Raw genomic sequence first — 9960 nt, 5'->3', positions numbered from 1 at the left:
GTGTCTCTTCAACACTCAACATCTGAAAACCCATCTTTACTCACTAGCTTTTAATTGTGACTGAGGTTTTTACTGTTTACTGTGTACAACACTTTGATCAACCTGTGTTGCTTTTAAATGTGCTTATAAATAAATATATTGATTGAATGAAACGGTGCAGGTGGCTCCAGCAGATTATTAAACAGAATATGTGACAGCAATTGTTCCTTTGTAAAAAAAACAAAAAACATGCAGCTGCTATATGTCAGGCAAGTGACCCCAGATTCTTCAGCATTGCGTGATATCAGTAAATATGATGTGAGGGAAATGAATGACACTCCTCCTTTGGTGGTGATATTGTAAGTGAGGTTATTTATTGAGCGCTTTTTGTAGACAGGCAGTCACAAAGCGCTGTACACAAGGGTTAAAATAAAGAAAACATTAAGTAATAAAATAGACAATGTAAATAATGCAAATTCAAAACAATTCAAAAGTGTTGATTCACAGAAGGCCTGTTGAAACAAAAACGTTTTTAACTGCTTTTTGTCACGGTCCGCTGTGACGGACCGAGTGGAGAATGCGTGTAATGGACCCAGGTGCGTACACAAGTGAACAGACGGGAGTGAACTTTAACAGAAGGCGAGCCTTTAATATGGCTGAAAACAAGGTGTGCAAATACAGCAGGGATGGCGTGGCTAAACAAAAACCTAAACTGGGAACAAACTATGGTGAGGCTATGGCTTGGAAGACAACAGACCAGGCATGGAAACACGGAGGGTGGGAACACAGACGACGCAACACAGACTGTAAGAAACACAGAGACTAAATACACATGAGGGATGATCAGGGGAAGTGGCCACACATGGGAACGCAGCTGACACACATGAACTTAACGACAGGACAGGAGGAGTGAGCTGAATACACAGACAGTGAATGCAGGCCTTCAAAGTAAAACAGGAAACATGAGACATGAACCGGGGCGACGTAGTACAGGGGGAGGTGACATGACTGACAGCATGAACTTGACAGTACAAGACACACAGACATAAACACACGAAGGGCAAGGGAGACGTAATGCAAGGGTAACATAATTACAAAAGGACTGGACTACCTTAAAGAACCTAAGCAAACAATAAACATCAAAATAGGTTAAGCATAACACACTGGGTCACACGACCCAGGACCATGACACTTTTTAAAGGATTCCACAGAGTCAACCAAACGTAGCTGTGGAGGTAAACTGTTCCACAGCCTTGGTGCAACAGACTGAAAGGCTCCGCCCCTTTAGTCTTCAGTTGTGTAACAACGAGCGGAGACAACGAGCAGCAGTGTATTTTATAAGAAGCTTGGATAAATAATCTGGGGCCATTTAGTGCTCTACTTGTTAAAACAAGAATTTTAAAACAAATTCTAAAATCTATTGGGAGCCAATGTAAAGAATATAAGATGGGAGTAATGTGAGCTCGCTTGCTAGAACATGTTAGTAGCCTGGCCACTGCATTTTGTATAGCTTGGAGGCAAGAAAGAGATGATTTATCCAAGCTGGTAAACAGGGAATTACAATAACCTGAACGCGATGACACAAATGCATGAACAATTGGTGCAATATATTGCACCAATTGTTCATGCATTTGTGTTAATGAGTTAATGAGTTAATCACTTGTTCTCCTTCTAAGCAGCCTGTGAAACTGCCACAAAAGTACCATTGAAATACCTGCTGAGAAATTTCACAAAGGGAGCCTCTCCAAATTACAATGTGCTTTGAGAAAGCCAGCTACCAGGCTGACTGTCTGACTGACTGTCGGACACGTGATCAGGTCTCTGTAAAAAGGATTGCAGTGATTTCTGGCATGACTTCCAGAGTATGGCTGGGTAAGTGGATACCCAACTAGGCTGAGCGAGGGGCTCCACTATTAGCAATGATACACAGGAGGGGAACTGACTCCAAATGACAAACTGAAATAGACTGGTGAGCAAACAAAAGCTTTCACTGACTTTACAAACTGCATTAAGTGTGCCTGTAAATGTTAGAATGTAAGGTAAAACTGCTAAGGTGTAGATAAAAAAATGAGTAGTAGTAGTAAAAAGCATTGTGAATGTTCAAACTTAAGTAGAATGTGCTATATAAGTACCAGTTCATAAACCATCCATTTGCCAACTCTAGGATCATGATGACAAACTATTTATTTCAGACAGTGGATGGAAAATGTTCATACATGACGTGTGTTTTATTGCACAGGGTATGGCTGTTCCCGTGTTCCATGACCAGGACATCGTGATTTGAGGTATGACTTATGGATTTGATTCAGTTGAGTTTTATTTATACAGCCCCAAATCAGAACAAGGCGCTTTAAATTGTAGAGAAAACTCCAACCATCATATGACCCCCTATGAGCAGCACTTTGGCGACATTGGGAAGGAAAAACTCCCTTTTAACAGGAAGAAACCTCCAGCAGAACCAGGCTCAGGGAGGGGCGGGGCCATCTGCTGTGATCGGTTGGGGTGAGAGAAGGAAGACAGGATAAAGACATGCTGTGGAAGAGAGACAGAGGTTAATAACAGATATGATTCAATGCAGAGAGGTCTGTTAACACATAGTGAGTGAAGAAGAAACACCCAGTGCATCATGGGAATCCCCCAGCAGCCTACACCAATCAAGAGCACCTGGCTGCAGCCACTGGGGAGCGCCATATTGTGACCTCCACAGTAACCGGAAACACGTAACTTCAGTTAAATCGACTTTGACAGCGAAAACTAAATTGTGTTTTTGTTACTATTGATGCTGATGAGAAATAAACATGGTTTAAAATGTTTTTTAACACTCTGGGTTTGTTTAAAAAAATCACCATCCCTTCAGCTTGTTCGTTGCCAAAAGTGTCCATGTTTTATGTTTTGGTTTTGGTTTTTTTGCTACTTTTCCTTTTGGCTCTCGGAGGAGGTGGACGCCCTTTTTCTCCTCTCCCTTATCTTCCCTGCTTAGTTCTTATGTCCTTGTCTAGTCTCGTGTTTTTGTATTACTTTCCCTGGAACAGTCTCTCACAGTCTGTTTCTAAAACCTAAAGAGAATTATGGATTTGATCAACTGGTCTCTGAATGCTATTGACACCCTTTTCTCAACGAGAAGTCTGGGCTCGGGAGAGCCCGAGTGCCCTGGAGGGACTTTCCCTGCCGGATACACGATGGACGGGTGGCAGACATGGAGGATCGTGTGCCTGGTGGGACTGTCGATCGAGGACGCTGAAGATATCTACCTATTCGGAACCATGATAACAGGGTTCTTGCTGATCGGAACTGGCTTGGCTCTGGCTTATCGGAGGATTAAGATAGCTGAACCGGCTGTTCAAACCCCCACAAAGCTGCCCGCTGGGATTGAAATGATGGGACGAGACGCGACTTCTCAGAACGGGCTCATTGAGAGCAGCATGGTTAAGAGCTTGGAGACGCTTACAGCTGCCGTGAATACTCAGAACAACACCTCTGAGCGTATATTGGATTACATCAAGGAAAAGTCCACTCAGAACAACATCTCTGAGCGGAAGTTGGATCACATCTTGGAAAAAGCTGACTGCGGTCGTGAGGTCTCAGAATCTGCTCTTTGAGCAAAAGAATGACAAGACCACGGAAATGAAGGTTAATACCATCATGGGGAAGCTCGCGGTTCTCCAACGGGAGATTGAGAGACCAGTGTCGGAGTGTTAAAGAACAGCTTTGAAATTCTCACGAGTTGTCGCAAAAGAAAAATCACCATCATAATCCAGCTACCCCTTCGGAGCCAGCTGTGGGCTCAAGGCTGGAGCCGAACAAAAGCTCCCTGATAACGACTGTGTTTGTGTTACACATTTCGATGTTTTTTTTCTCGCTACCTGGCCTGACCTAGTATAACCAATGTGATGTTTGTGTATTGTATGTACGGTCGGCAAGGTCTGTCATCTCGGTTGTGGGTAAAAGACCTGCAACTGACAAATAAAGGCTATCTCATCATCTCATCATCTCATCAAGTTTTTTTCATAAATATAAAATAGTCATTACTTTTTACATTTTCAATCCTTCAAGCACCTTTTTTTTGTACAATGCACTTGTTTGAAGACAACCTCAAAACTCACCATATCAGCAGTGCTACTGGAAATTATTGTACGGTGGTCCCTCACTATAACGCGGTTTACCTTTCGCGGACTCGCTGTTACGCTGATTTTTGATTTTTTAATTTACAGCACATTGTGTTGTGCGTTCTGATTGCTGTAGACCATTGTCAATCAATCTAGTGGCATGTCTCCTGTACAGCAGCGGTCCCCAACACCCGGGCCGTGAGAGCTGAGGCTCGGGTGTGAAATGTATGGTTTTCTGAGGTTTTATCGTTAATTCGGTTTCCCTGGGTCTTTTGCCGTGTTGTAGTCGTGTGTCCTATTTTGAAAGAACTATTTACGCGTTACCGTAGCGACCAGAGCGCATTAAGAAGCAGAGAGGAGGATGTTACTCTCAATGTTGTTGGCGCATTTCAGGAGGATGCTGCTAATAAAATTACACAATTACACAGTGAATTCACGTTTATTATTATATTTACAAAATACCACATTTTTTGTCTTGGTCGTATCATTTTATTTTGTTGTATTTATCCGCGACATCTTAAAGGCCGGTCCATGAAAATATTGTCTGACATTAAACTGGTCCGTGGAGCAAAAAAGGTTGGGGACCGCTGCTGTACAGCTCAGAATGCGTTCAGCTTGTCTTGAAGATTGTAAGTTTTCTCCCCAACAAACACAACAATGCCGACGAAACGTTTTGCATTCTATAATACTGGACTTATGTTTCTACGAAGGTTTGAACTGTTTAAACAAAAGAGAAAAGTGTGAAAATGTTCGTGCCTGTCTGAGGAAAGTAAAGCATGTAGTGAGGGAGTTTTACAGTTTTAAAACATCTATAATAATTGTAAAAAATAAAGTTGGCTACTTTGCAGATTTCACCTGCCGCGGGTTATTTTTAGAACGTAACTCCCGCGATAAACGAGGGACCGCTATATTATTCATAGTAGAGTCTGGGACATCTAATTGATTAACATCAACATTGATTATTGTGCTCTATTATTTTTGTTCAAGGAGAGCAAAAAATATAAAACTCTCTCTCAGCTTGTTCGTTGCCAAAAATGGCCACTTTTGTGTATGTTCACAAAATGCTATAAAATGTATATTTATTAAAACATTTTTCTACTTTTACCGACTTGACTCTTTAAATTAGCTCCAGTCCTTTTCATCAAAACCAAAATTTTATCTACATTCTTTTTTTTACTCTTTAAATGCCAGTTAGGTTATATATATTACCAGTAACCTTTCAGATAAAAAGGTTTATTTATTTATCTTTTCATCTGAGCATCGGGGACAAGGCTGTCTTGCACTTGTTGAGGTCACTATAGTGTGCGCCCCATTTCTTCCAGGATCACTCTTCATTTGTAGGTTTTAGTGGACTCCTACTACTGTGAAGTGATTTTCATGGGACAGAGGCTTGTATTCCAAGATCTGGGAGATTGTAGAAATGAGCAGTGATGCCCTTCTTGCCATCTTTCCAGAAAAATAAGTGATCTAGAAGCTGTTAGGCTTATTTACAGCAGCAGCACTTTCTGCACCTGCATAAACTCCAGGACACATTTACTAACAGTGTTTGTTGCTGTATGTGCTGCAGCTTTGAATTTGTTTTTGAGAGTTAATATTTTGGCTATGGTGTCTTGTTGTGAACTCTACAAGAGTAAAACGGTTTTTAGCAGGTGCTTCAAAGCTAAGTTTGACTGGGAAACTCAAACTCAACAGAAATTCAATGCAGCCTGTGTAATATTTAATGCGTCATTTTTTCCCCCAGTCTATCTTGCAAACACATATTTGTGCTGCAATGCCATGCACAAACTATTGGTGTCACGGAGGAGCAGGGAGGACTCGGCGCAGACTGAAATCTCAGAAAAAACAGGTTTATTTACACACTCCAGGTGCACTATATACAGGTGAAGGAGAAGGGGGCCAGGGTTCCCAGGGGTGCAGAGTGGGGTCGGGAAAAGCGTCCAGAGTCTCCAAACCAAACACGAGAAATCTGCATACAGAGAACAAGGGTTAGCACGGAACTTTCACGGACAGAGCTCAAAACTGGCTGAGGCTAAAGTAGCACTGACGAGCGTTATTCAATAGTCCAGCGGCGAGGTGCTCTCAGTCACTGCCTTAAGTAGCGGGAGCAAACAAGGTGAGGAGCCACAGGTGATTGCCTACAGGTGGTGGAGGCCGGGAGCTCACAATGAGCTCCGCCCAGGCAGCGAGCAGAGAGAGAGGAGAGAGAGAAAAGACAAAACATAACATGTAGCCACACAGGGCCAGCCGAGCAGGCACGGGGACCATGACAATGGGACCCTTAAGATCAAACCTATGTCATTCTTTTGGTCCACTGCGGTGTAGTAAGCCATCAAACACCCCTGTTTGAAACTAAAAATATTACATGAAATTTGTTGTTCAGCCAAAAATGGGTAAATGATGTAATTTGGTTAAAAAAACAAAAAAAAAACAAAAAAACAACAACAACAACCATAATTTTTATGTGCTGAGTTTAGAATAAAAGCAATTTTACCTAAATTGCATGATTTAGCACTGTCAACAACAAGGAATTTAAAAATGTCATAATAATGGGTTTCAAGTGGCCAAAAGCTGAAAACAATCTAGACCCTTTCATTCCATTTGCATTAACACAGCAAAAATGGTCAAAAAAAGAAAGAAAAAGGAAGTGAAGTGGCCACATAAGGCCAGGATAGAGCCCAGAGGGTTAATGCGTAAAATGTATAAAAATATTATGGATTACAGGGTAATACATTAATGTTAATAGCAACTATAAGCTTTTTATTTTGAAGTTACAAGTATAAACAATTCTGTTACATTTACACTTAATTTTTTTACTATAAGTATGGACATGGAAACAAGTAAACAACATTTTATAACAAGTTTAACTGGAATTCTGTACACTGAAAAAAAACCAACCCAACAACACATAAAAACACAAACAAGCAGCCAGTGCCTTCATCTGTCCATTAAGTGTCAAACGTCACATGACCCGTAGTCCCTGCTCGTCAGCACATGCTTTTAAAAAGAGCTCCATGTCCTCTGCAAACTGAAAAACATAAATAAAGTATGAAATAGTAAATGCCATGAAGTGCAGTGAAAAATACACAAATAAAACGAAACATAGAGTGGCTAGATGAACATAGTTGTCAAGTTGAATGCTTCTGTGAGAAAGAGAAAGGATAATTACATTTTTGCAAATCATTTTGCTCGCTTTTGTTTGTCTTTAATATTAGCTACATAGAGATGTGAGAGATGTTTGTGCAGCAGCATAGATGTCCTCTCTGTCTGGTCGAGGTGAGTTGGACTATTTGCTGGATGGAAGAAAGTGATTGTGGCTGCTCTATCTGGGACAGCAGAGAAGGACACCGAGGAGTGAAGAGAAATGAGGTGCCAGTTTGTGACCTATTTATGGAGGATAAGAGAGTTTATGTCTTTGGGACGTACTGCGTGTGTCTGTGCACATATTTGGTAACACACATGAGACTCATTTGCAGGTATTTATCTCCATACATATCATCAGACAGCTAACACCAGCTATTTTTAGGGCCTGGACAGTCTGTGTATGTGTGAGTGACTCTGTCCATGAATATGAGAGCAGTCTTCAGTCTGAGAGCTCAGATAGCCATACATGACAAAGGGACAGAATTATTGTTGGTGTGTATGCAGAAAGAAGGCCGTGTGGTTGCTACTGTCGAGCAGCATATGTGTCTAGTCGAACACCACCTTCCCCCAAAACACACTCCCCAAAGTGACGTAATTAATCTCATGAGCCTCCGTGTTATGGCCAGTACTATTTTATTTTTAGCCATGCATAGTAGAACACATTGGGCAGAGTCACACTTGCATTGCTCCATTCCAGAAGGTCTCAGGTTGCCACAGATCACACTCACCAGTGTATGTGGTCTAGGAGCTCTCCCCAGAGGTTTGCAGTTGTAAACTGTGATTTGCTCAGAACTCATTGTTGCATTTTGTTTAAAAAGTAAACATACTCCTGTACAAACGCCATCCACTGGACCAGGTCTAGGCACTTTTTTGGGTGAAATCAGTCAGGGGGCTGGGCAGGTCCGCAAAACCGGTCATGAACCAAAAATAGCAACGAGCCAATCCCAAGAACTGCCTAATTAGTCAATAAGACTCTGGAGAGTCTGGAGAAAAGAGAATCTGCCAGTAGTCCTGGTTATTTCCAGTTTGGAAATCCAGGGGCTCGTCAAACCGGGGCATGGAATAAGCACCAAGCTGAGACACTTCATTCAGTTTAAAACTCTTCTTAACACATTTTTATTTGCTGAAGCCTTTTGCCCTCTTTAAGGGGTTAACTCAGTTTGTTTTAACATGTTTTATCTTATTTATTCATTTATTTATTTTATCTTATTGTATCTTATTTTATTTTACTTTGCTTATGCTTTTTGTATATGTACAGCACTTTGTGAACCCTGGTTTTATGTTAAAGTGCTTTATAAATAAAGCTGATATGGTATAATTATAATTATAGTTGCAGTACAGTGGCCCTTGTTTATCGCGGGAGTTATGTTCTAAAAATAACCCACGATAGGTAAAATCTGCAAAGTAGCCAATTTTATTTTTTTACAATTATTATAGATGTTTTGAGACTGTAAAACCCCTCACTGCATGCTTTATACACTTTTCTCAGACAGGCATGAACATTTTCACACTTTTCTCTCTATTTTAAACACTCAAAGTTCAAACCTTTGTAGAAAAATAAGTCCAGTATTATAGAATGAAACCAAAGGCACCTGTAGGTGATGATGTTTAGTTGACACTGTTGTGTATCTTGGCGAGAAAACTTACAAACATAAAGTACAGCACTTCAGGGTCACACTGCTAGCGATCGAAGATTTATGTAAATTTGACAGGCTGAACGCATTCTGAGCTGTACAGGGGACACGGCATGGAGGAAATTGATTGACAGTGGTCTGCAGCCAATAAGGACACAGAACACTATAAGCTGTAAAAAAAAAAAAAAGGGGGGGGGGGGAAGGACAATTTAAAACTGCTGGCTAGGGTTAAACATAAATTCATTGAAATTATAATTCATGTCTGCAGTAATTACACGAGTTATGTCAGTTGGAGGTAACTAAAATTAATACTGAATCAGTGTGTAACTGAAACAATGTCAGACTTGTGGTGGTCTTTTTTACTGAAAGAAGTTCGGGAGACAATCTAGCAGTTCACGCCGTTTTATCATGCGGCAGTTGCAGATTCGGCTTGCACAGCTGTTGGTCTTCTCTATGTCAGGTCGTCTGCTCACAGAGAAGTGAAGTACAGTTCATAATTCAAAATATATATCAGACACATGAAAACAGGAAACATTTGTAATTGGCTATTGATGTGCAGATTCCCTGTTTTAGACTCGGTGCTCCCTGATTTGTTCTCCTCGTGGTCCTTCTGCATGGCAACGGTCTTTGACCTCAAGTCAGGGATCTTCTCCTGTGTGAGAAAACTCCTTCCTACCTTACAGTTGTTACCAGACATGTTATTTCCAATTTAACTGACAAATCACAAGTTTCAATTATTTTTGACTGGAACACCATGTTATACCCCACACAAAGCCAAGGCAGCCTCTATCTATCTGAAGCAGTGTTCTATAAGTGTGGAGCAATTTACCTTCAACACTCAACTCTATGCCTCTTAGTTTACCCTTCACACTGTGGGGTTAGTGCTCATATCCTTCTAACAAGGAGTGTATCAACTCTATTCTGAGCATGCATTGCAATGCATGGTAAAAATGAACTTTATTAAAAAGCTTCTACCCCATCGGACCAGAATGGACATGTCCTAAAAACGATTTGGGCTTTATAGATAATTGTGAAACATTATGGGGGAAACCTGGTCTTGTTAGCACAAGCGGCATCCATCCCACTTTGGATGGAGCAGC

General features: G+C 41.1%; 1 long non-coding RNA gene across 2 annotated transcripts in view; it reads left to right on the top strand.

The window, feature by feature from the left end:
* Nucleotides 1-1843: 1843 nt before the first annotated feature.
* Nucleotides 1844-9960, top strand: part of LOC146697894 (uncharacterized) — a 30605-nt gene continuing 22488 nt past the window's right edge. For both annotated transcript variants that reach the window (XR_014922937.1, XR_014922938.1), the window contains exons 1-2: nucleotides 1844-1948; nucleotides 2219-2264. This is a non-coding gene — a long non-coding RNA (uncharacterized LOC146697894). The remainder of the gene's footprint in view (nucleotides 1949-2218; nucleotides 2265-9960) is intronic.

The sequence above is a fragment of the Copadichromis virginalis genome, linkage group LG11, assembly GCF_057382275.1.
Source record: "Copadichromis virginalis isolate Kocher_CV1m ecotype Utaka linkage group LG11, C_Virginalis_male_GT1.1, whole genome shotgun sequence".
NCBI classification, from domain to species: Eukaryota; Metazoa; Chordata; class Actinopteri; order Cichliformes; family Cichlidae; genus Copadichromis; species Copadichromis virginalis.
Note: the sequence above shows the minus strand (reverse complement) of the source record. Positions and strands in the feature narration are given on the sequence as shown.